The sequence below is a fragment of the Chiloscyllium plagiosum genome, unplaced genomic scaffold, assembly GCF_037043375.1.
Source record: "Chiloscyllium plagiosum isolate Xiang-an unplaced genomic scaffold, Cpla_swu_hap1 HiC_scaffold_18, whole genome shotgun sequence".
NCBI classification, from domain to species: domain Eukaryota; kingdom Metazoa; phylum Chordata; class Chondrichthyes; order Orectolobiformes; family Hemiscylliidae; genus Chiloscyllium; species Chiloscyllium plagiosum.
In genome coordinates this window covers 97717574-97744477 of record NW_028270156.1, presented here as the reverse complement: position 1 = coordinate 97744477, position 26904 = coordinate 97717574, and positions in this window count along the sequence as shown.

The window sequence follows — 26904 nt, the reverse complement described above, 5'->3', positions numbered from 1 at the left end:
CGAGTGTGTGTGAGAGAAAGGGAATCCCCGAGTGTGTGTGAGAGATAGGGAATCCCAGAATGTCCCGCAGTGTGTGTGAGAGAGAGAATCCCAGAGTGCGTGTGAGAGAATCCCAGAGTGTTTGAGAGTGAGGGAATCCCAGAGTGTCCCGAAGTGTGTGAGAGAGAGGGAATCCCAGAATGTGTGTGTGAGTTTCCCAGAGTGTTTGTGAGAGAGGGAATCCCAGAGTGTGTGAGGGAGAGGGAATCCCAGAGTACCTGAGAGAGATGGAATCTCAGAGATACGCAGAGTGTGTGTGAGAGAATCCCAGAGTTTGTGTGAGAGTGGGAATCCCAGAGTGTGTGAGGGAGAGGGAATCCCAGAGTGTGTGTGAGAGTGGAAGCCCAGAGTGCGTGTGTGAGAGGGAATCCCAGAGAGTGTGTGTGGGAATCCCTTAGGATGTGTGAGACAGGGAATCATAGACTGTGTGAGAGGTCGGGAATCCCAGTGTGTGAGTGAGGGAATTCCAGGGTGTCCCAGAGTGTGTGTGACATACAGATTCCCAGAGAGTCCCAGAGTGTGTGTGAGATATAGGGAATCCAAGAGTGTGTGCGAGAGATAGGGAATCCCAGAGTGTGTGCGAGAGAGAGGGAATCCCAGAGTGTGTGCGAGAGAGAGGGAATCCCCGAGTCTGGGTGAGAGATAGTGAATCCCAGAGTGTGTGAGAGAGATAGGGAATCCCAGAGCGTCCCCGAGTGTGTCTGAGAGATAGGAAATACCAGAGAGTCCCCGAGTATGTGTGAGAGATAGGGAATCCCAGAGAGTCGCCGAGTGTGTGTGAGAGGTAGGGAATCCCAGAGTGTGTGTGAGAGATAGGGAATCCCCGAGTGTGTGTGAGAGAGATAGGGAATCCCCGAGTGTGTGTGAGAGATAGGCAATCCCAGAGTATCCCTGAGATTGTGTGAGAGATAGGGAATCCCAGAGAGTTTCCGAGTGTGTGTGAGAGATAGGGAATCCCAGAGTGTCTCCGAGTGTGTGTGAGAGATAGGGAATCCCCGAGTTGTATGAGAGATAGGGAATCCCCGCGAGTGTGTTAGAGATGGGAAATCCCAGAGAGTCCCCGAGTGTGTGAGAGAATCCCAGAGAGTCCCCGAGTGTGTGTGAGAGAAAGGGAATCCCCGAGTGTGTGTGAGAGATAGGGAATCCCAGAGTGTCCCGCAGTGTGTGAGTGAGAGAGAATCCCAGAGTGCGTGTGAGAGAATCCTAGAGTGTTTGAGAGTGAGGGAATCCCAGAGTGTCTCGGAGTGTGTGTGAGAGAGGGAATCCCAGAATGTGTGTGTGAGTTTCCCAGAGTGTTTGTGAGAGAGGGAATCCCAGAGTGTGTGAGGGAGAGGGAATCCCAGATTATCTGAGAGAGATGGAATCTCAGAGATTCGCAGAGTGTGTGTGAGAGAATCCCAGAGTGTGTGTGAGAGTGGGAAGCCCAGAGTGCGTGTGTGAGAGGGAATCCCAGAGAGTGTGTGTGGGAACCCCTTACGGTGTGTGAGACAGGGAATCCTAGACTGTGTGCGAGAGAAGGAATCCAAGTGTGTGAGTGAGGGAATTCCAGACTGTGTGTGAGAGAGAGGGAATCCCAGAGTCTATGTGAGAGAGAGATTCCCAGAGTGTGAGGGAGAGGGAATCCCAGAGTGCCCCCGAGTGTGTGTGATAGAATCCCAGAGCGTCCCCGAGTGTGTGTGAGAGGTCGGAAATCCCAGAGAGTCCCCGAGTGTGTGATAGAGATAGGGAATCCCAGAGTATGTGTGAGAGAGAAGGAATCCCAGACTGTCCCCGAGTGTGTCTGAGAGATAGGGAATTCCAGAGAGTCCCCGAGTGTGTGTGAGAGATAGGGAATCCCAGAGTGTCCCCGAGTGTGGGTGAGAAACCGCGAATCCCAGAGTATCCCTGAGAGTGTGTGAGAGAGATAGGGAATTCCAGAGAGTCCCCGAATGTGTGTGAGAGATAGGGAATCCCAGAGTGTCCCCGAGTGTGTCTGAGAGATAGGGAGTACCAGAGAGTCCCCGAGTGTGTGAGAGAGGTAGGGAATCCCAGAGTGCGTGTGAGAGAGAAGGAATCCCAGAGTGTCCCCGAGTGTGTCTGAGAGATAGGGAATTCCAGAGAGTCCCCGAGTGTGTGTGAGATATAGCGAATCCCAGAGTGTCCCCGAGTGTGTGTGAGATATAGGGAATCCCAGAGAGTCCCCGAGTCTGGGTGAGAGATAGTGAATCCCAGAGTGTGTGAGAGAGATAGGGAATCCCAGAGTGTGTGTGAGAGATCGGGTATCCCAGAGCGTCCCCGAGTGTGTCTGAGAGATAGGAAATACCAGAGAGTCCCCGAGTATGCGTGAGAGATAGGGAATCCCAGAGAGTCGCCGAGAGTGTGTGATAGAATCCTAGAGAGTCGCCGAGTGTGTGTGAGAGATAGTGAATCCCAGAGAGTCGCCGAGTGTGTGTGAGAGATAGGAAATACCAGAGAGTCCCCGAGTATGTGTGAGAGATAGGGAACCCCAGAGAGTCCCTGAGTGTGTGTTGAGAGATAGGGAATCCCCGAGTATGTGTGAGAGATAGGGAATCCCAGAGAGTCGCCGAGAGTGTGTGATAGAATCCTAGAGAGTCGCCGAGTGTGTGTGAGAGATAGTGAATCCCAGAGAGTCGCCGAGTGTGTGTGAGAGATAGGAAATACCAGAGAGTCCCCGAGTATGTGTGAGAGATAGGGAACCCCAGAGAGTCCCCGAGTGTGTGTTGAGAGATAGGGAATCCCCGAGTGTGTGTGAGAGATAGGGAATCCCCGAGTGTGTGTGAGAGATAGGCAATCCCAGAGTATCCCTGAGATTGCGTGAGAGATAGGGAATCCCAGAGAGTTTCCGAGTGTGTGTGAGAGATAGGGAATCCCAGAGTGTGTGTGAGAGAGATAGGGAATCCCAGAGTGTCCCCGAGTAGGTGTGAGAGATAGGGAATCCCAGAGTGTCCCCGAGTGTGTGAGAGATATGGAATCCCAGAGAGTCCCCGATTGTGTGTGAGAGATAGGGAATCCCAGGGAGTCCCCGACTGTGTGTGAGAGATAGGGAATCCCAGAGTGTCCCCAAATGTGTGTGAGAGATAGGGAATCCCAGAGAGTCCCCGAGTGTGTCTGAGAGATAGGGAATACCAGAGAGTCCCCGAGTGTGTGTTTGAGATAGGGAATTCCAGAGTGTGTGTGAGAGGTGGGAAATCCCAGAGTGTCCCCGAGAGTGTGTGATAGAATCCCAGAGAGTCCCCGAGTGTGTGTGAGAGATCGGGAATCCCAGAGAGTCCCCGAGATTGTGTGAGAGGTAGGGAATCCCAGAGTGTGTGTGAGAGATAGGGAATCCCCTAGTGTGTGAGGGAGATAGGGTATCCCAGGGAGTCCAGGAGTGTGTGATAGAATCCGAGAAATTCCCCGAGTTTCTGAGAGATACAGAATCCCAGAGAGTCCCCGAGTGTGTGTGAGAGATAGGGAATCCCCGAGTTGTATGAGAGATAGGGAATCCCCGCGAGTGTGTTAGAGATGGGAAATCCCAGAGAGTTCCCGAGTGTGTGAGAGAATCCCAGAGAGTCCCCGAGTGTGTGTGAGAGAAAGGGAATCCCCGAGTGTGTGTGAGAGATAGGGAATCCCAGAGTGTCCCGCAGTGTTTGAGTGAGAGAGAATCCCAGAGTGCGTGTGAGAGAATCCTCGAGTGTTTGAGAGTGAGGGAATCCCAGAGTGTCTCGGAGTGTGTGTGAGAGAGGGAATCCCAGAATGTGTGTGTGAGTTTCCCAGAGTGTTTGTGAGAGAGGGAATCCCAGAATGTGTGTGTGAGAGAATCCCAGAGTGTGTGTGAGAGTGGGAAGCCCAGAGTGCGTGTGTGAGAGGGAATCCCAGAGAGTGTGTGTGGGAATCCCTTAGGGTGTGTGAGACCGGGAATCCTAGACTGTGTGCGAGAGAAGGAATCCAAGTGTGTGAGTGAGGGAATTCCAGCCTGTGTGTGAGAGAGAGGGAATCCCCGAGTCTATGTGAGAGAGAGATTCCCAGAGTGTGAGGGAGAGGGAATCCCAGAGTGTCCCCGAGTGTGTGTGATAGAATCCCAGAGGATCCCCGAGTGTGTGTGAGAGGTCGGAAATCCCAGAGAGTCCTCGAGTGTGTCTGCAAAGAGAGGGAATCCACGAGTGTGTGTGAGAGTTAGGGAATCCCAGAGGGTCCCCGAGTGTGTGTGAGAGAAAGGGAATCCCAGAGTGTGTGTGAGAGATAGGGAATGCCAGAATGTGTGTGAGAAATAGGGTATCCCAGAGAGTCCCCGAGTGTGTCTGAGAGATAGGGAATACCAGAGAGTCCCCGAGTGTGTGTTTGAGATAGGGAATTCCAGAGTGTGTGTGAGAGGTGGGAAATCCCAGAGTGTCCCCGAGAGCGTGTGATAGAATCCCAGAGAGTCCCCGAGTGTGTGTGAGAGATCGGGTATCCCAGAGAGTCCCCGAGATTGTGTGAGAGGTAGGGAATCCCAGAGTGTGTGTGAGAGATAGGGAATCCCCTAGTGTGTGAGGGAGATAGGGTATCCCAGGGAGTCCAGGAGTGTGTGATAGAATCCGAGAAATTCCCCGAGTTTCTGAGAGATACAGAATCCCAGAGAGTCCCCGAGTGTGTGTGAGAGATAGGGAATCCCCGAGTTGTATGAGAGATAGGGAATCCCCGCGAGTGTGTTAGAGATGGGAAATCCCAGAGAGTCCCCGAGTGTGTGAGAGAATCCCAGAGAGTCCCCGAGTGTGTGTGAGAGAAAGGGAATCCCCGAGTGTGTGTGAGAGATAGGGAATCCCAGAGTGTCCCGCAGTGTTTGAGTGAGAGAGAATCCCAGAGTGCGTGTGAGACAATCCTGGTGTGTTTGAGAGTGAGGGAATCCCAGAGTGTCTCGGAGTGTGTGTGAGAGAGGGAATCCCAGAATGTGTGTGTGAGTTTCCCAGAGTGTTTGTGAGAGAGGGAATCCCAGAATGTGTGTGTGAGAGAATCCCAGAGTGTGTGTGAGAGTGGGAAGCCCAGAGTGCGTGTGTGAGAGGGAATCCCAGAGAGTGTGTGTGGGAATCCCTTAGGGTGTGTGAGACCGGGAATCCTAGACTGTGTGCGAGAGAAGGAATCCAAGTGTGTGAGTGAGGGAATTCCAGCCTGTGTGTGAGAGAGAGGGAATCCCCGAGTCTATGTGAGAGAGAGATTCCCAGAGTGTGAGGGAGAGGGAATCCCAGAGTGTCCCCGAGTGTGTGTGAGAGAATCCCAGAGGATCCCCGAGTGTGTGTGAGAGGTCGGAAATCCCAGAGAGTCCTCGAGTGTGTCTGCAAAGAGAGGGAATCCACGAGTGTGTGTGAGAGTTAGGGAATCCCAGAGGGTCCCCGAGTGTGTGTGAGAGAAAGGGAATCCCAGAGTGTGTGTGAGAGATAGGGAATGCCAGAATGTGTGTGAGAAATAGGGTATCCCAGAGAGTCCCGGAGCGTGTGATAAAATCCCAGAGAGTCCCCGAGTGTGTGAGAGATACAGAATCCCAGTGAGTCCCCGAGTGCATGTGAGATACAGAATCCCAGTGATTCCCCGAGTGTGTGTGAGATACAGAATCCCAGAGAGTCCCCGAGTGTGTGTGAGAGATCGGGAATCCCACAGTGTCCCCGAATGTGTGTGAGAGATAGGGAATCCCAGAGAGTCCCCGAGTGTGTGTTGAGAGATAGGGAATCCCCGAGTGTGTGTGAGAGAGAGATAGGGAATCCCCGAGTGTGTGTGAGAGATAGGGAATCCCAGAGTATCCCTGAGATTGTGTGAGAGATAGGGTATCCCAGAGATTTTCCGAGTGTGTGTGAGAGATAGGGAATCCCAGCGTGTGTGTGAGAGAGATAGGGAATCCCAGAGTGTCCCCGAGTAGGTATGAGAGATAGGGAATCCCAGAGTGTCCCCGAGTGTGTGTGAGAGATAGGAAATACCAGAGAGTCCCCGAGTGTGTGTGAGAGATAGGGAATCCCAGAGTGTCCACGAGTGTGTGTGAGAGATAGGGAATCCCAGAGTGTCCCCGAGTGTGTGTGAGAGATAGGGAATCCCCGAGTTGTATGAGAGATAGGGAATCCCCGCGAGTGTGTTAGAGATTGGAAATCCCAGAGAGTCCCCGAGAGTGTGTGAGAGCATCCCAGAGAATCCCAGAGTGTGTGTGAGAGATAGGGAATGCCAGAATGTGTGTGAGAGATAGGGAGTCCCGGAGCGTGTGATAAAATCCCAGAGAGTCCCCGAGTGTGTGAGAGATACAGAAACCCAGTGAGTCCCCGAGTGTGTGTGAGATACAGAATCCCAGAGAGTTCCCGAGTGTGTGTGAGAGATCGGGAATCCCAGAGAGTCCCCGAGTGTGTGTGAGAGAGAATCCCAGAGTGCGTGTGAGAGATAGGGAATCCCAGAGTGTCCTCGAGTGTGCGTGATAGAATCCCAGAGAGTCTACGAGTGTGTGTGAGAGATAGGGAATCCCGGAGTGTGTGTGAGAGAGAATCCCAGAGTGTGTGAGGGAAAGGGAATCCCAGAGTGAGTGTGTGAGAGAATCCCAGAGTGTTTGTGAGTGAGGGAATCACAAGTGTGTGTGAGAGAGGGAATCCTGGAGAGTCCCAGAGTGTGTGTGAGAGAGGGAATCCCAGACTGTATGAGAGAGAGGGAATTCCAGAGTGTGTGTGAGGGAATTCCAGACTGTGTGTGAGAGAGAGGGAATCCCAGAGTCTATGTGAGAGAGAGATTCCCAGAGTGTGAGGGAGAGGGAATTCCAAAGTCTGTGTGAGAGGGAATGCCAGAGTGTCCCCGAGTGTGTGTGATAGAATCCCAGAGAGTCCCCGAGTCCGTGTGAGAGGTCGGGAATCCCAGAGAGTCCCCAAAAGTGTGTGAGAGAATCCCAGAGAGTCCCCGAGTGTGTGTGAGAGAAAGGGAATCCCAAAGTGTGTGTGAGAGATAGGAAATCCCAGAATGTGTGTGAGAGATAGGGAATCCCAGAATGTGTGTGAGAGATAGGGAATCCCAGAGTGTCCCCGAATGTGTGTGAGAGATAGGGAATCCCAGAGTGTCCCCGAGTGTGTGTGATAGAATCCCAGAGAGTCTACGAGTGTGTGTGAGATATAGGGAATCCCAGAGTGTGTGTGAGAGATAGGGTATCCCAGACTGTCCCGGAGTGTGTGTGAGAGAGAATCCCAGAGTGTGTGAGGGAGAGGGAATCCCAGAGTGAGTGTGTGAGAGAATCCCACAGTGTTTGTGAGTGAGGGAATCCCGGAGAGTCCCAGAGTGTGTGTGAGAGAGGGAATCCCAGACTGTATGAGAGAGAGGGAATTCCAGAGTGTGTGTGAGGGAATTCCAGAGTGGGTGTGTGAGAGAGGGAATCCCAGTGAGTCCCCGAGTGTGTGTGAGAGAATCGAAGTATTTGTGTGAGAGAGGGAATCCCAGAGTATCTGAGAGAGATGGGATCTCAGATTCCCAGAGTGTGTGAAAGAGTGGGAATCCCAGATTGTGTGTGAGAGCCAGAATTCCAGAGTGTGTGTGAGAGAGAGTATCCGAGAGTGTGTGTGTGGGAATCCCGGAGTGGGTGTGAGAGTGGGAATTCCAAATTGTGTGTGAGAGTGAGGAAATCCCAGAGTGTACCAGAGTGTGCATGAGAGAATCCCAGAGCATGAAAGAGTGGGAATCCCAGAGTCTTTTTGAGAGAGGAAATCCCAGAGCGTGTGTGAGAGCGGGAATCCCAGAGTCTGTGAGAGTGGGAATCCCAGAGTGTGTGTGAGAGCGGGAATCCCAGAGTATCTGAGAGAAATGGGATCTCAGATTCCCAGAGTGTGTGTAAGGGTGGGAAACCCAGAGTGTGAGGGAGAGGGAATTCCAGAGTGTGTGTGTGAGAGAGGGAATCCCAGATTGTGCGTGAGAGAGGGAATCCCAGAGTGTGTGTGAGTGGGGGAATCCCAGAGATTCCCAGAGTGTCGGAGAGAGATGGAATCCCAGAGTATCCCAGAGTGTGTATGAGAGAATCTCAGAGTGTGAGAGTGTGGGAATCCCAGAGTGTGTGTGAGAGAGGGAATCCCAAAGTGTGTGAGAGAGATGGGTAATCCCAGAGTCTGTGTGAGAGATAGGGAATCCCAGAGTCTGTGTGAGAGAGAGGGAATCCCAGAGTGTGTGCGAGAGTGGGAATCCCAGAGAGTGTGTGCGAGAGGAAATCCCAGATTGTGCGAGAGAGAGGGAATCCCCGAGTGTGCGTGTGTGAGTTTCCCAAAGAGTGTGTGAGAAATTGGGAATCCCAGAGTGTGTGTCAGAGAGGGAATCCCAGAGTGTGTGTGAGAGAGATGTAATCCCAGAGTGTCCCCGAGTGTGTGTGAGAGATAGGGAATCCCAGAGAGTCCCCGCATGTGTGTGAGAGATAGGGAATCCCAGAGTGTCCCCGAGTGTGTCTGAGAGATAGGGAATCCCAGAGAGTCGCCGAGAGTGTGTGATAGAATCCCAGAGTGTCCCTGAGTGTGTGTGAGAGATAGTGAATCCCAGAGAGTTCCCGAATATTTGTGAGAGATAGGGAATCCCAGAGAGTCCCCATGTGTGTGTGAGATAGGGAATCCCCGAGTGTGTGTGAGAGAGATAGGGAATCCCCGAGTGTGTTAGAGAGATAGGGAATCCCCGAGTATGTGTGAGAGATAGGGAATCCCAGAGTGTCCCTGAGAGTGTGTGAGAGATAGGGAATCCCAGAAAGTTTCCGAGTGTGTGTTTGAGATAGGGAATCCCAGACTGTGTGTGAGAGATAGGGAATCCCCGAGTGTGTGAGGGAGATAGGGTATCCCAAGGAGTCCAGGAGCGTGTGATAGAATCACAGAGAGTCCCCGAGTTTGTGAGAGATACAGAATCCCAGATAATCCCCGAGTGTGTGTGAGAGATAGGGAATCCCAGAGAGTCCCCGAGTGTGTGTGAGAGATAGGGAATCCCCGAGTGTGTGTGAGAGATAGGGAATCCCAGAGAGTCCCCGAGTGTGTGTGAGAGATAGGGAATCCCAGAGAGTCCCCGAGTGTGTGTGAGAGATAGGGAATCCCAGACTGTGTGTGAGAGGTAGGGAATCCCCGAGTGTCCCCGAGTGTGTGTGAGAGATAGGGAATCCCCGAGTGTCCACGAGTGTGTGTGAGAGATAGGGAATCACAGAGAGTCCCCGAGTGTGTGTGAGAGATAGGGAATCCCCGAGTTGTATGAGAGATAGGGAATCCCCGCGAGTGTGTTAGAGATGGGAAATCCCAGAGAGTACCCGAGCGTGTGTGAGAGAATCCCAGAGAGTCTCCGAGTGTTTGTGACAGAAAGGGAATCACCGTGTGTGTGTGAGAGATAGGGAATCCCAGAGTATCTGAGAGAGATGGGATCTCAGATTCCCAGAGTTTGTGTAAGAGTGGGAATCCCAGATTGTGCGTGAGAGCGGGAATCCCAGAGTGTGTGTGAGAGAGGGAATCCCAGAGTGTGTGTGTGGGAATCCCGGAGTGGGTGTGAGAGTGGGAATCCCAGAGTGTGTGTGAGAGATAGGGAATCCCAGAGTCTGTTTGAGAGAGAGGGACTCCCAGAGAGTGTGCGAGAGTGGGAATCCCAGAGAGTGTGTGCGAGAGGAAATCCCTGATTGTGTGAGAGAGAGGGAATCCCCGAGTGTGTGTTAGAGAGGGAATCCCAGAGTGTGTGTTAGAGAGGGAATCCCAGAGTGTGTGTGAGAGAGATGGAATCCCAGAGTGTGTGAGAGATTTGGAATCCCAGAGAGTGCATGAGAGGGGGAATCCTAGAGTGTGTGTGAGAGAGATAGGGATCCGAGAGTGTGTGTGAGAGATAGGGAATCCCAGAGTGACCCCGAGTGTGTGAGAGAGATAGGGAATCCCAGAGAGTCCCCGAGTGTGTGAGTGAGATTGGGAATCCCAGAGAGTGTATGAGAGGGGGAATCCTAGAGTGTGTGTGAGAGAGATAGGGAATCCGCGAGTGTGTGTGAGAGAGGGAATCCCCGAGTGTGTGCGAGAGAGGGAATCCCAGAGTGTGTGTGTGAGACGGAATCTGAGAGTGTGTGTGTGAGACGGAATCTGAGAGTGTGTGTGAGAGACGGAATCTGAGAGTGTGTGTGAGAGAGGGAATCCCAGAGTGTGTGTCAGAGAGGGAATTCCAGAGTGTCCCGGAATGTGTGTGAGAGAGGGAATCCCGGAGTGCGTGAGAGATATCCAATCCCAGAGTGTGTGTGAGAGAATCCCAGAGTGTGTGTGAGAGGGGGAATCCTAGAGTGTGTGAGAGAGAGATAGGGAATCTGAGAGTGTGTGTGAGAGATTGGGAATCCCAGAGAGTCCCCGAGTTTGTGTGAGAGATACGGAATCCCAGAGTGTCCCCGAGTGTGTGTGAGAGATAGGGAATCCCAGAGTGTCCCCGAGTGTGTGTGAGATTGGGAATCCCAGAGAGTGTATGAGAGTGGGAATCCCAGAGTATGTGAGGGAATCCCAGAGTGTGTGAGGGAATCCCAGACTGTCCCAGAGTGTGTAAGGGAATCCCAGGGTGTGTGGCCGAGAGCCCTGGTGTCCCAGATTGCGTATAGGAATCCCAGCGTGTCCCAGAGTGTGTTAGGGATTCCTAGAGTGTGGGAGAGAATCCCAGAGAGTCCCAAAGTGTGTGAGAGAATCCCAGAATGTGTGAGGGAATCACAGATTGTGAGAGAGAACCCAGTGTATCCCAGAGTCTGGAACGGAATCCCACATTGAGTGAGGGAGAGTCCCGGAGTGAGTTCGAGAGTCCCAGAAACTCGTGGTGTGTAAGGGAATCCCCGAATGTAAGAGAGATTCCCTGAGTGTGCCAGAGTGTGCAAGAGAATCCCAGTGAGTGTAAGAGAATCACAGTGTGCCAGAGTGTGTGGGAGAGTGTCCCACAGTGAGTGTGAGAGAGCCCCAGTCTCCCAGATTGCGTAAAGGAATCCCAGAGACTCCCAGAGTGTGTGATAGGTAATCCCAGAGTGTGTGAGAGAATCCCAGCATGTCCCAGAGTGTGTTCTGGATTTCTAGAGTCTGTGAGAGAATCCAAGAAAGTCTCAAAGTGTGTGATTGAATCCCAGAGTGTGTGAGGGAAACCCAGAGTGTATAACAGAATCCCACAGTGAGTCCCAGAGTGAGTGACAGAGTCCCAGAGTCCCATGGTGTGTGAGGGTATCCCCGAATGTAAGAGAGATTACCTGAGTGTGCCAGAGTGTGCAAGAGAATTCCAACGTGTGTAAGAGAATCACAGTGTACCAGAGTGTGTGTGTGTGTGTATGAGAGTCCCAGAGTGTGTGTGAGAGTCCCACTGTCCCAGAGTGTGTGTGTGAGTCCCAGTATCCCAGAGTGTGTGTAAGAGTTCCAGTGTCCCAGAGTGTGTGTGAGAGTCCCACAGTCTGTGTGAGAATCAGTGTCCCTGTGTGTGTGTGAGAGAGAGAGAGAGAGAGAGAGAGAGCCCCAGAGTGTGTGTGAGGATCAGTGTCCCAGCGTGTGTGAGAATGAGAGTCCCAGCGTGTGTGTGTGTGAGAGTCCCAGAGTGTGTGCCAGTGAGGGGATACCAGAGTGTGTGTGAGAGAGGGAATCCCAGAGTGTGTGTGAGAGAGAGAATCCCAGAGTGTGTGAGACAGTGGGAATCCCAGAGTGTGTGTGAGAGTGGGAATCCCAGAGTGTGTGTGAGAGATAGAGAATCCGAGAGTGTGTGTGAGAATGAGAGTCCCAGAGTGTGTGCGTGAGAGTCCCAGAATGTGTGAGAGAATCAGTGTCCCAGAGTGTGTGTGTGTGAGTCCCTGTATGTGTGTGTGTGTGTGTCCCTGTATGTGTGTGAGTCCCAGTGTGTGTGTGTGTGAGTCCCAGTGTGTGTGTGAGAGATAGGGAATCCGAGAGTGTGTGTGAGAATGAGAGTCCCAGAGTGTGTGCGTGAGAGTCCCAGAATGTGTGAGAGAATCAGTGTCCCAGAGTGTGTGTGTGAGTCCCTGTATGTGTGTGTGTGTGAGTCCCAGAGTGTGTGAGTCCCAGTGTGTGTGTGTGAGTCCCAGTGTGTGTGTGTGTCTCAGAGTGTGTGAGAATCAGTGTCCCAGTGTGTGTGTGTGAGAGTCTCAGTGTGTGAGAATCAGTGTCCGTGTGTGTGTGTGTGTGTGTGTGTCCCAGCATGTGTCAGTGAGGGGATACCAGTGTGTGTGTGTGTGAGAGAGAGGGAATCCCAGAGAGTTCCAGAGTGTGTGTGAGAGAGGGTATCCCAGAGAGTGTGTGAGAATCACAGTGTCCCAGAATTTGTGTGTGTGTGTGTGTGAGTCCGAGTGTGTGTGTGTGTGAGTCCCAGAGTGTGAGAATCACAGTGTCCCAGAGTGTGTGTGTGTGAGAATTAGAGTGTGTATGTGTGAGTCCCAGTGTGTGTGAGTTCCAGAGTGTGTGAGAATTAGAGTCCCAGAGTGTGTGTGAGTCCTAGAGTGTGTGTGTGTGTATGTATGTGAGAGAGTCCGAGTGTGTGTGTGTGTGTGTGTGTGTGTGAGAGTCCAAGAGTGTGTGAGAATCAGTATCCCAGAGTGTGTGTGTGTGTGTGAGTCCCAGTGTGTGTGTGTGAGTCCCAAAGTGTGTATGTGTGTGTGTGTGTATGTGAGAGAGTCCCAGAGTGTATGAGAATCACAGTGTCCGAGTGTGTGTGAGAGAGTCCCAGAGTGGTAAATTCTGTGTGGGACTAAACCTGTATCCTGAGGATGTTCAATACTGTACGTGAATAATCCTGTGCCCTGAGGTTGGACAATGCTGGATATGAATAATCCTGTGCCCTGAGGCTGGTCAATACTGGGTGTGAATAATCCTGTGGCCTGAGGATGGTCAATACTGTGTGTGAATAATCCTGTGGCCGGAGGATAGTCAATACTGTGTGTGAATAATCCTGTGGCCTGAGAATGGTCAATACTGGGTGTGAATAATCCTGTGGCCTTAGGATGGTCAATACTGTGTGTGAAAAATCCCGTGGCTTGAAGATTGTCAATACTTTGTGGGAATAATCCTTTTGCCTGAGGATGTTCAATACTGTATGGAAATAATTCTGCCATCTGTAAATGGTCAAGACAATGTGTCCATTAATCCTGTAGCCTTATGCTGGTCAATACTGTGTGTGAATAATCCTGTGGCCTGAGGATGGTCAATACTGTTTGTAAATAATCCTGTGGCCTGAGAACCGTCAATACTCTGTGGGAATAATCCTGTGAGTTGTAAATGGTCAAAGCAGTGTGTTTATTAATCCTGTGGCCGTATGTTCGTCAATACTGTGTGTGAATAATCCTGGGGTTGAGACTGTTGAATATTGTGTGTGAATACTCCTGTGACCTGAGGACGGACAATACTGTGTGTGAATAATTCTGTGGCCTGAGGATATTCAATACTGTGTGGGAATAATCCTATGTCCTGAGGATGGTCAATACTGTATGTAAATAATATTGTGGCCTGAGAATGGCCAATACTGTGTGGGAATAGTCCTGTGGGCTGTGAATGGTCAATACTGTGTGTGACTAATCCTAGGCCTGAGTATGATCAATACTATATGTGAACAATCCTGTGGGCTGTGAATGGTCAATGGTGTGTCAGTGAGTCCCAGAGTGTGTGTGTGCGTGTGTGTGAGAGAGTCCCAAAGCCTGTGTGTGTGTGTTTGAGAGTCCCAGCGTGTGTGTGTGTGTGTGTGTGTGTGTGTGTGTCCCAGCGTGTGTGTCAGTGAGGGGATACCAGTGTGTGTGTGAGAGAGGGTATCCCCGAGAGTGTGTGAGAATCACAGTGTCCCAGAATGTGTGTGTGTGAGTCCCAGAGTGTGAGAATCAGTGTCCCAGAGTGTGTGTATGTGTCAGTCCCAGAGTTTGTGAGAATTAGAGTGTGAGTCCCAGTGTGTGTGTGTGTGTGTGAGTCGCAGAGTGTGTGTGTGTGAGTCCCAGAGTGTGTGTGTGCGTGCGAGTCCCAGAGTGTGTGTGTGTGTATGTGTGAGAGTCCCAGAGTGTGTGTGTGAGTCCCAGAGTGTGTGTGTGTGTGTGTGAGAGAGAGTCCTAGAGTGTGTGTGTGTGAGACCTAGAGTGTGTGTGTGTGTGTGTGAGAGAGTCCTAGAGTGTGTGTGTGTATGAGTCCTAGAGTGTGTGTGTGTGTGTGTGAGTCCCAGAGTGTGTGTGTGTGTGTGAGTCCTAGAGTGTGTGTGTGTGTGTGAGAGAGAGTCCCAGAGTGTGTGTGAGTGTGAGAGAGTCCCAGAATGTGTCTGTGTGTGTGTGTGTGTGTGAGTCCCAGTGTGTGTGTCTGTGTGTGTGTGTGTGTGTGTCTCCTAGTGTGTGTGTGACCCAGTGTGTGTGTGTGTGTGAGAGAGAGAGAGAGTCCCAGTGTGTGTGTGTGTGTGTGAGAGAGAGTCCCAGAGTGTGTGTGTAATCCTATCGTTTGAGAATGTTCAATACCATATGGGAATAATCCTGTGCCCTGTTAATTAGTAAAGAGAATGTGTTCATTAATCCTGTGGCCTGAGGTTGGTCACTACCGTGTGTGAATGATCTAATGGCCTTAGGATGGTCAATAATGTGTGTGAATAATCCTCTGGCCTGTGAATGGTCAATACTGTGTGTGAATAATCCTGTGAGCTATAAATGATCAAAGCAGTGTGTGTATTAATCCTGTGGCCGTATGTTCGTCAATACTATGTGTGAATAATCCTGTGGCTTGAGGATTGTCAATACTGTGTGTGAAAAATGCTGTAGACTGTGAATGGTCAATGTTGAAACTTTATTGCTGGAACAGCACAGCAGGTCAGGCAGCATCCAGGGAACAGGAGATTCGAAGTTTCGGGCACAGGCCCTTCTAGAAGGGCCTGTGCCCGAAACGTCGAATCTCCTGTTCCCTGGATGCTGCCTGACCTGCTGTGCTGTTCCAGCAATAAAGTTTCAACTTTGATCTCCAGCATCTGCAGACCTCACTTTCTCCTGTGAATGGTCAATACTGAGTGAGTAATCCTGTAGACGGAGGATTGTCAATACTGTGTGTGAATTAACCTGTGGCCTGAGATTTGTGAATACAGTGTGTGAATAATCTTGTGCACTGTGAATGCTCAATACTGTGTGAACAATCCTCTGGACTGAGGGCAGTCAATACTGTGTGCGTATAATCCTATGGCCCGTGAATCGTAAATACTGTGTGTGAATAACCCTTGGCCCAAGGATGATCAATACTGTGTGCGAATAGCTCTTTGCCTAAGGATGGGCAATACTGTGTGTGAATAATGATGTGGCCTGTGGATGGTCAATGCTGTGTGGCAATAATCCTGTGGGCTGTGGAAGGTCAATACTGTGCGTGAATAACCCTTGTCCTGAGGATGGTCAATACTGTGTGTGAACAATCGTGTTGCCTGAGGATATTTAATACCATTTATGAATAATCCTGTGACTTGAAAATGGTCAATACAGTGTGAGAATAATCCTGTTGCCGAAGGATGATCAATACTGTGTAGGAATAATCCTTTGTCTTGTGTGGATAATCCATGGCCTGAGGATGGTCAATACTGTGTGTAAATTATCCTGTGACTTCAGGATGGTCAATAGTATGTGGGAATAATCCTGTGACCTGTAAATGATCAAGACAGTGTATTCATTAATCCTGTGGCCGTATGCTGGTCAATACTGTGTGTGAATAATCCTGTGGACTGTGAATGGTTAATAGTGTGTCAGAGTAATCCTGAACTTGACGATGTGTGTGAATAATCCTGTGCCTTGTGGATTGTCAGTACTGTGTGGGAATATTCTTGTGCCCTGTGGATTGTCAGTACTGTGTGGGAATATTCCTGTGCCCTGTTAATTGGTAAAGAGAATGTGTTCATTAATCCTGTGGCCTCAGTTTGGTCAATACAGCGTGTGAATGATCTTATGTCCTTAGGATGGTCAATACTGTGTGCGAATAATCCTCTGACCTGTGAATGGTCAATACTGTGTGTGAATAACCCTTGACCTGAGGATGATCAATACTGTGTGTGAGTAATCCTGCTGACGGAGGATGGTCAATACTGTGTGTGAGTAATCCTGCTGACGGAGGATGGTCAATACTGTGCGTGAATAATAATGTGGCCTTAGGGCAGTCAATACTGTGTGTGAATAATGCTCTGGGCTGTGAATCATCAGTACTGTGTGTGTGTATAACCATTTGCCTAAGGATGGTCAATATTGTGAGTGAATAATAGTGTGGGCTGTGGATGGTCAATGCTGTGTGATAGTAATCCTGTGGCCTGTGGGTGGTCAATACTGTGTGATAGCAATCCTGTGGCCTGTGGATGGTCAATGCTGTGTGATAGTAATCCTGTGGCCTGTGGATGGTCAATGCTGTGTGATAGCAATCCTGTGGCCTGTGGATGGTCAATGCTGTGTGATAATAATCCTTTGTGATGTGGATGGTCAATACTGTGTGATAGTAATCCTGTGGCCTGTGGATGGTCAATGCTGTGTGATAATAATCCTTTGTGATGTAGATGGTCAATACTGTGAATCAACAATCTGTGGCCTGTGGATGTTCAATACTGTTTGTTAATAAACTGTGGCCTGTGGATGGTCAATACTGGGTGTTAATAAACTGTGGCCTGTGGATGGTCAATACTGGGTGTTAATAAACTGTGGCCTGTGGATAGTCAATACTGGGTGTTAATAAACTGTGGCCTGTGGATAGTCAATACTGGGTGTTAATAAACTGTGGCCTGTGCATGTTCAGTACTGTTTGTACTGAATGGTCAAGGCAATGTGTTTATTAATCCTGTGGCCGTATGTTCGTCAATACTGTGCGTGAATAATCCTGTGGGCTGAGAATGGTCAATACTGTGTGTGAATACTCCTGTGGCCTCTGTACTGTCAATACAGTGTGTAATTAATCCTGTGGCCTGAGGCTGGACAATAATGTGTTTGAATAATTTTGCTACCCGAGGATGGTCAATACTGAGTGTGAATAATCCTGTGGCCTGGGAATGGTCAATACTGTGTGGGAATAATCCTGTGGCCTGAGGGCAGTCAATAACGTCTGTGATTAATCTTATGGCCCGTGATTCGTAAATACTGTGTGTGAATAACCCTGGCCTAAGGATAGTCAATTCTATGTGTGAATAATCCTTTTGGACTATGAGTGGTCAATACACTGTGTGAATAATCCTGTGGCCTAAGGATGGTCAATACTGTGTTTGAATATTCCTGTGGCCCGTGAATTGTCAATACTGTGTGTCAATAGCCCTTTGCCTAAGGGTGGGCAATACTGTGTGAGAATAATGTGGGCATGTGGATGGTCAATGCTGTGTGATAATAATCCTGTGGGCTGTGGATGGTCAATATTATGTGTTAATAATCTGTGTCCTGTGCAATGTCAATATTGTTTGCAAATAATACTGTGGCCAGCGGATGGTCAATACTGTGTGTGAATAATCCTGTGGCCTGAGAATGGTCAATACAGTGTGAGAATAATCCTGTTGCCTGTGGATGGTCAATACTGTATGTGAATAATCCTGTGGCCTGAGGATGGTCAATACTGTGTAGGAAAAATCCAGTGGCTTGAGGATTGTCAATACTGTGTGTGAATAATCCATGGCCTGAGGATGGTGAATACTTTGTGTAAAGATTCCTGTTCCTTGAGGATGTTCAATACTGTGTGGGAATAATCATGTGACCTGAAAATGATCACGACAGTGTGTTCATTAATCCTGTGGCCGTCGGCTGGTCAATACTGTGTGTGAATAATCATGTAGCTTGAGGATTGTCAATTCTATGTTGGAACAATCCTGTGACCTGCAAAAGTTGAAGACCGAGTGTTCATTAATCCTGTGGCCGTGTGTTAGTCAATGCTGTGTGTGAATAATCCTGTGCCCTGTGAATGGTCGATACTGTGTGTGAATATTGCTGTGGCCTGAGACTCGTTAATACTGCACGGAAATAATCCTGTGACGTGTAAATGGTCAAGGCAGTGCGTTCATTAATACTGTGGCTGTGTGGTGGTCAATACTATGTGTGAGTAATCCTGTGGACTGAGAATGGTCCATACATTGTGTGAAAAATTATGTTGCCTGAGGACAGCCATACTATGTGTGAATAATCCTGTGGCCTGAGAATGGTCAATACTGTGTGGGAATAATCCTGTGGTCTGAGAATGGTCAATACTGTGTGGGAATAATCCTGTGGTCTGAGAATGGTCAATACTGTGTGGGAATAATCCTGTGGCCTGAGAATGGTCAATACTGTGTGGGAATAATCCTGTGGTCTGAGAATGGTCAATACTGTGTGTGAATAATCCTGTGGCCTGAGAATGGTCAATACTGTGTGGGAATAACCGTTGGGCCGAAGGATGGTCAATACAGTGTGTGTTAAATGTCCTGCTATCCGAGGATGTTCAATACAGCGAGTGAATAATCCTGTGGCCTGAGAATGGTCCATACATTGTGTGAAAAATTATGTTGCCTGAGGACAGCCATACTGTGTGTGAATAATCCTGTGGCCTGAGAATGGTCAATGCTGTGTGAGAATAATCCTGTGGTCTGAGGATGTTCAATACTGAGTGTGAATAATCCTGTGGCTTGAGGATGGTCAATACTGGGTGCGAATATTTCTGTGACCTGTAAATGGTCAAGACAGTGTGTTCATTAATCCTGTGGCCGTATGCTGGTCAATACTATGTGTGAATACTCCTGTGCCCTGAGGATGTTCAATACTACGTGTGAATACTCCTGTGGTCTCAGGATGTTCAATACTGTATGTGAACAATCCTGTGGCTTGAAGATAGTCAACATTGTGTGAAAGTAATTCTGTGACCATGTAAATGGTTAAGACACTGTGTTCATTAATCCTGTGGCCGTGTTCCAGTCAATACTGTGTGTGAATAATGCTGTGGGCTGGGAATATTGAATATTGTGTGTGAATACTAGTGTGTCCTGAGGATGGTCAGTACTGTGTTTGAAAAATCAAGTGGCCTGAGAATGTTCAATACTGTGTGCGAATAATCCTGTGGCCTGAGGGCTGTGAATACATTGGCTGAGTAATCCTGTGGAGAAAGTGAGGACTGCAGATGCTGGCGATCAGAGCTGAAAATGTATTGCTGGAAAAGCGCAGCAGGTCAGGCAGCATCCAGGGAACAGGAGAATCGACGTTTCGGGCATAAGCCCTTCTTCAGGAATGATGAAAGTTTGTCCAGCAGGCTAAGATAAAAGGTAGGGAGGAGGGACTTGGGGGAGGGGCGTCGGAAATTTGATAGGGGGAAAGAGGTCAAGGTGAGGGTGATAGGTCAGACTGGGGTGGGGGCGGAGAGGTCTGGAAGAAGATTGCAGGTTAGGAAGGCGGTGCTGGATTCGATGGATTTGACTGAGACAAGGTGGGGGGAGGGGAAATGAGGAAACTAGTGAAATCCGAGTTCATCCCTTGTGGTTGGAGGGTTCCTAGGCGAAAGATGAGGCGCTCTTCCTCCAACCGTCGTGTTGTTGTGGTCTGGTGATGGAGGAGTCCAAAGACCTGCATATCCTTGGTGGAGTGGGAGGGGGAGTTGAAGTGTTGAGCCACAGGGTGGTTGGGTTGGTTGGTCCGGGTGTCCCAGAGGTGTTCTCTGAAACGCTCCGCAAGTAATCTTGTGGCCTGTGAATGTTCAATACTGTGTGTGAGTAATCCTGCGGCCTGTATACTGTCAATACTGTGCGTAAATCGTCCTGTGGTCTGAGGATGATCAATACAATGTGTGAATAATCCTGTGGCCTGAGGATTGTCAATATCGTGTGTGAAAAATCTATGGCCTGAGGATTGTCAATACTGTGTGTGAATAATCCTGTGAGCTGTAAATGATCAAAGCAGTGTGTGTATTAATCCTGTGGCCGTATGTTCGTCAATACTATGTGTGAATAATCCTGTGGCTTGAGGATTGTCAATACTGTGTGTGAAAAATGCTGTAGACTGTGAATGGTCAATGTTGAAACTTTATTGCTGGAACAGCACAGCAGGTCAGGCAGCATCCAGGGAACAGGAGATTCGACGTTTCGGGCACAGGCCCTTCTAGAAGGGCCTGTGCCCGAAACGTCGAATCTCCTGTTCCCTGGATGCTGCCTGACCTGCTGTGCTGTTCCAGCAATAAAGTTTCAACTTTGATCTCCAGCATCTGCAGACCTCACTTTCTCCTGTGAATGGTCAATACTGAGTGAGTAATCCTGTAGACGGAGGATTGTCAATACTGTGTGTGAATTAACCTGTGGCCTGAGATTTGTGAATACAGTGTGTGAATAATCTTGTGCACTGTGAATGCTCAATACTGTGTGAACAATCCTCTGGACTGAGGGCAGTCAATACTGTGTGCGTATAATCCTATGGCCCGTGAATCGTAAATACTGTGTGTGAATAACCCTTGGCCCAAGGATGATCAATACTGTGTGCGAATAGCTCTTTGCCTAAGGATGGGCAATACTGTGTGTGAATAATGATGTGGCCTGTGGATGGTCAATGCTGTGTGGCAATAATCCTGTGGGCTGTGGAAGGTCAATACTGTGCGTGAATAACCCTTGTCCTGAGGATGGTCAATACTGTGTGTGAACAATCGTGTTGCCTGAGGATATTTAATACCATTTATGAATAATCCTGTGACTTGAAAATGGTCAATACAGTGTGAGAATAATCCTGTTGCCGAAGGATGATCAATACTGTGTAGGAATAATCCTTTGTCTTGTGTGGATAATCCATGGCCTGAGGATGGTCAATACTGTGTGTAAATTATCCTGTGACTTCAGGATGGTCAATAGTATGTGGGAATAATCCTGTGACCTGTAAATGATCAAGACAGTGTATTCATTAATCCTGTGGCCGTATGCTGGTCAATACTGTGTGTGAATAATCCTGTGGACTGTGAATGGTTAATAGTGTGTCAGAGTAATCCTTAACTTGACGATGTGTGTGAATAATCCTGTGCCTTGTGGATTGTCAGTACTGTGTGGGAATATTCTTGTGCCCTGTGGATTGTCAGTACTGTGTGGGAATATTCCTGTGCCCTGTTAATTGGTAAAGAGAATGTGTTCATTAATCCTGTGGCCTCAGTTTGGTCAATACAGCGTGTGAATGATCTTATGTCCTTAGGATGGTCAATACTGTGTGCGAATAATCCTCTGACCTGTGAATGGTCAATACTGTGTGTGAATAACCCTTGACCTGAGGATGATCAATACTGTGTGTGAGTAATCCTGCTGACGGAGGATGGTCAATACTGTGTGTGAGTAATCCTGCTGACGGAGGATGGTCAATACTGTGTGTGAATAATAATGTGGCCTTAGGGCAGTCAATACTGTGTGTGAATAATGCTCTGGGCTGTGAATCATCAGTACTGTGTGTGTGTATAACCATTTGCCTAAGGATGGTCAATATTGTGAGTGAATAATAGTGTGGGCTGTGGATGGTCAATGCTGTGTGATAGTAATCCTGTGGCCTGTGGGTGGTCAATACTGTGTGATAGCAATCCTGTGGCCTGTGGATGGTCAATGCTGTGTGATAGTAATCCTGTGGCCTGTGGATGGTCAATGCTGTGTGATAGCAATCCTGTGGCCTGTGGATGGTCAATGCTGTGTGATAATAATCCTTTGTGATGTGGATGGTCAATACTGTGTGATAGTAATCCTGTGGCCTGTGGATGGTCAATGCTGTGTGATAATAATCCTTTGTGATGTAGATGGTCAATACTGTGAATCAACAATCTGTGGCCTGTGGATGTTCAATACTGTTTGTTAATAAACTGTGGCCTGTGGATGGTCAATACTGGGTGTTAATAAACTGTGGCCTGTGGATGGTCAATACTGGGTGTTAATAAACTGTGGCCTGTGGATAGTCAATACTGGGTGTTAATAAACTGTGGCCTGTGGATAGTCAATACTGGGTGTTAATAAACTGTGGCCTGTGCATGTTCAGTACTGTTTGTACTGAATGGTCAAGGCAATGTGTTTATTAATCCTGTGGCCGTATGTTCGTCAATACTGTGCGTGAATAATCCTGTGGGCTGAGAATGGTCAATACTGTGTGTGAATACTCCTGTGGCCTCTGTACTGTCAATACAGTGTGTAATTAATCCTGTGGCCTGAGGCTGGACAATAATGTGTTTGAATAATTTTGCTACCCGAGGATGGTCAATACTGAGTGTGAATAATCCTGTGGCCTGGGAATGGTCAATACTGTGTGGGAATAATCCTGTGGCCTGAGGGCAGTCAATAACGTCTGTGATTAATCTTATGGCCCGTGATTCGTAAATACTGTGTGTGAATAACCCTGGCCTAAGGATAGTCAATTCTATGTGTGAATAATCCTTTTGGACTATGAGTGGTCAATACACTGTGTGAATAATCCTGTGGCCTAAGGATGGTCAATACTGTGTTTGAATATTCCTGTGGCCCGTGAATTGTCAATACTGTGTGTCAATAGCCCTTTGCCTAAGGGTGGGCAATACTGTGTGAGAATAATGTGGGCATGTGGATGGTCAATGCTGTGTGATAATAATCCTGTGGGCTGTGGATGGTCAATATTATGTGTTAATAATCTGTGTCCTGTGCAATGTCAATATTGTTTGCAAATAATACTGTGGCCAGCGGATGGTCAATACTGTGTGTGAATAATCCTGTGGCCTGAGAATGGTCAATACAGTGTGAGAATAATCCTGTTGCCTGTGGATGGTCAATACTGTATGTGAATAATCCTGTGGCCTGAGGATGGTCAATACTGTGTAGGAAAAATCCAGTGGCTTGAGGATTGTCAATACTGTGTGTGAATAATCCATGGCCTGAGGATGGTGAATACTTTGTGTAAAGATTCCTGTTCCTTGAGGATGTTCAATACTGTGTGGGAATAATCATGTGACCTGAAAATGATCACGACAGTGTGTTCATTAATCCTGTGGCCGTCGGCTGGTCAATACTGTGTGTGAATAATCATGTAGCTTGAGGATTGTCAATTCTATGTTGGAACAATCCTGTGACCTGCAAAAGTTGAAGACCGAGTGTTCATTAATCCTGTGGCCGTGTGTTAGTCAATGCTGTGTGTGAATAATCCTGTGCCCTGTGAATGGTCGATACTGTGTGTGAATATTGCTGTGGCCTGAGACTCGTTAATACTGCACGGAAATAATCCTGTGACGTGTAAATGGTCAAGGCAGTGCGTTCATTAATACTGTGGCTGTGTGGTGGTCAATACTATGTGTGAGTAATCCTGTGGACTGAGAATGGTCCATACATTGTGTGAAAAATTATGTTGCCTGAGGACAGCCATACTATGTGTGAATAATCCTGTGGCCTGAGAATGGTCAATACTGTGTGGGAATAATCCTGTGGTCTGAGAATGGTCAATACTGTGTGGGAATAATCCTGTGGTCTGAGAATGGTCAATACTGTGTGGGAATAATCCTGTGGCCTGAGAATGGTCAATACTGTGTGGGAATAATCCTGTGGTCTGAGAATGGTCAATACTGTGTGTGAATAATCCTGTGGCCTGAGAATGGTCAATACTGTGTGGGAATAACCGTTGGGCCGAAGGATGGTCAATACAGTGTGTGTTAAATGTCCTGCTATCCGAGGATGTTCAATACAGCGAGTGAATAATCCTGTGGCCTGAGAATGGTCCATACATTGTGTGAAAAATTATGTTGCCTGAGGACAGCCATACTGTGTGTGAATAATCCTGTGGCCTGAGAATGGTCAATGCTGTGTGAGAATAATCCTGTGGTCTGAGGATGTTCAATACTGAGTGTGAATAATCCTGTGGCTTGAGGATGGTCAATACTGGGTGCGAATATTTCTGTGACCTGTAAATGGTCAAGACAGTGTGTTCATTAATCCTGTGGCCGTATGCTGGTCAATACTATGTGTGAATACTCCTGTGCCCTGAGGATGTTCAATACTACGTGTGAATACTCCTGTGGTCTCAGGATGTTCAATACTGTATGTGAACAATCCTGTGGCTTGAAGATAGTCAACATTGTGTGAAAGTAATTCTGTGACCATGTAAATGGTTAAGACACTGTGTTCATTAATCCTGTGGCCGTGTTCCAGTCAATACTGTGTGTGAATAATGCTGTGGGCTGGGAATATTGAATATTGTGTGTGAATACTAGTGTGTCCTGAGGATGGTCAGTACTGTGTTTGAAAAATCAAGTGGCCTGAGAATGTTCAATACTGTGTGCGAATAATCCTGTGGCCTGAGGGCTGTGAATACATTGGCTGAGTAATCCTGTGGAGAAAGTGAGGACTGCAGATGCTGGCGATCAGAGCTGAAAATGTATTGCTGGAAAAGCGCAGCAGGTCAGGCAGCATCCAGGGAACAGGAGAATCGACGTTTCGGGCATAAGCCCTTCTTCAGGAATGATGAAAGTTTGTCCAGCAGGCTAAGATAAAAGGTAGGGAGGAGGGACTTGGGGGAGGGGCGTCGGAAATTTGATAGGGGGAAAGAGGTCAAGGTGAGGGTGATAGGTCAGACTGGGGTGGGGGCGGAGAGGTCTGGAAGAAGATTGCAGGTTAGGAAGGCGGTGCTGGATTCGATGGATTTGACTGAGACAAGGTGGGGGGAGGGGAAATGAGGAAACTAGTGAAATCCGAGTTCATCCCTTGTGGTTGGAGGGTTCCTAGGCGAAAGATGAGGCGCTCTTCCTCCAACCGTCGTGTTGTTGTGGTCTGGTGATGGAGGAGTCCAAAGACCTGCATATCCTTGGTGGAGTGGGAGGGGGAGTTGAAGTGTTGAGCCACAGGGTGGTTGGGTTGGTTGGTCCGGGTGTCCCAGAGGTGTTCTCTGAAACGCTCCGCAAGTAATCTTGTGGCCTGTGAATGTTCAATACTGTGTGTGAGTAATCCTGCGGCCTGTATACTGTCAATACTGTGCGTAAATCGTCCTGTGGTCTGAGGATGATCAATACAATGTGTGAATAATCCTGTGGCCTGAGGATTGTCAATATCGTGTGTGAAAAATCTATGGCCTGAGGATTGTCAATACTGTGTGGAAATAATCCTGAGACCTGTAAATGGTCAAGACAGTGTGTTCATTAATCCTGTGGCCGTAGGCTGGTCAATATTGTGTGTGAATAATGATGTGGTCTGAGAATTGTCAATACTATGTGGGAAAAATCCTGTGACCTGCAAATGTTGAAGACCGAGTAATCATTAATCCTGTAAATGACCAAGACAGTGTGTTCATTAATTCTGTGGCTGTGTGGTGGTCAATACTGTGTGCGAATAATCCTGTGAACTGAGAATGTTCAATACAGTGTGTGAATAATCTAGTGGCCTGAGGATTGCCAATACTTTGTGTGAATAATCCTGTTGACTGAGGACGGTCCATACTATATGTGAATAATCCTGTGGCTTTAGAATGGTCAATAATGTATGGGAATAATCCTGTTGGCCTGAGAATGGTCAATGCTGTGTGGGAATAATCCTGTGACCTGAGGATGGTCAATACTGTGTGGGAATATTTCTGTGACCTGTACATGATCAAGACAGTGTGTTTATTAATCCTGTGGCTGTCGGCTGGTCAATACATGTGTGAATAATGATGTGGCCTGAGGATTGTCAATACTATGTTGGAATAATCCTGTGACCTGCAAATATTGAAGACAGAGTGTTCATTAATCCTGTGGCCATGTGCTAGTCAATGTTGTGTGTGAATAATCCTGTGCCCTGTGAATGGTCAATACTGCGTCTGAATATTGCTGTGGCCTGAGAATCGTTAATACTGCGTGGAAGTAAACCTGTGATGTGTAAATGATCAAGACAGTGTGTTCATTAATACTGTAGCCATATGTTAGTCAATACTGTGTGGGAATAACCATTGTGCCGAAGGATAGTCAATACTGTGTGTGTTAAATATCCTGCTACCTGAGGATGTTCAATACAGTGAGTGAATAATCCTGTGGCCTGAGGATTGTCAATACTTTGTGTGAATAATCCTGTCGCCTGAGGACGGTCCATGCTGTGTGTGAATAATCCTGTTGGCCTGAGAATGGTCAATGCTGGGTGGGAATAATCCTGTTGCCTGAGAATGGTCACTACTGTGTGCGAATAATCCTATGGCCTGAGGATTGTCATTACTGTGTGTGAATAGTCCTGCAGTTTGAGGACGGTCAATATTGTGTGTGAATAATCCTGTGGCCTGAGAATGGTCACTACTGTGTGGGAATAATCCTGTGGCCTGAGAATGGTCAGTACTGTGTGGGAATAATCCTGTGGCCTGAGAATGGTCACTACTGTGTGGGAATAATCTTATGGCCTGAGATTGGTCAATACAGTGTGTGAACTATCCTGTGCACTGAATACTGTGAGTGAATAACTCTTGGACTAAGGATGGTCATTACTGGGTGTGAACAATCCTGTGGCCTGAGGGTAGTGAGTACTATCTGTGCATAATCCTGCTGCCTGAGGGTGGTCAAAACTGTGTGTGAATAAATCTGTGACCTGTAAATGATCAAGAAGGTGTCTTCATTTATCCTGTGGCCTAAGGGGGGGGGGGTGATCAGAGCTGCGTGTGAATAATCCTGTGGCCTGAGGATGATCAATACCATGTGTGATTCATCCTGTTGTGTGAGGATGGCCAATACTGTGTGTGACAAATCCGGTGGCAGGAGGATGGTCAGTACGGTGTGTGAATAATCCTGTTGACTGAGGATGGTCAATACTATGTCAGAATAATTCTGTAGCGTGAGGATGGTCATTATTTTGTGTGAATAATTCTGTAGCGTGAGAATGGTCAATGCAGTGTGTGATTAATCCTGTGGCCTGATGATGGTTAATACCGTGTGAAAATAATCCTGTGGCCTGAGGATCATCAATACTGTGTGCAAAACATCCTGGGGCTTGAGGGTGGTCAATACTGTGTGTGAATAATCCTGTTGCCTGAGGATGGTGAATACTGTGTTGAACCATCGTGTGACT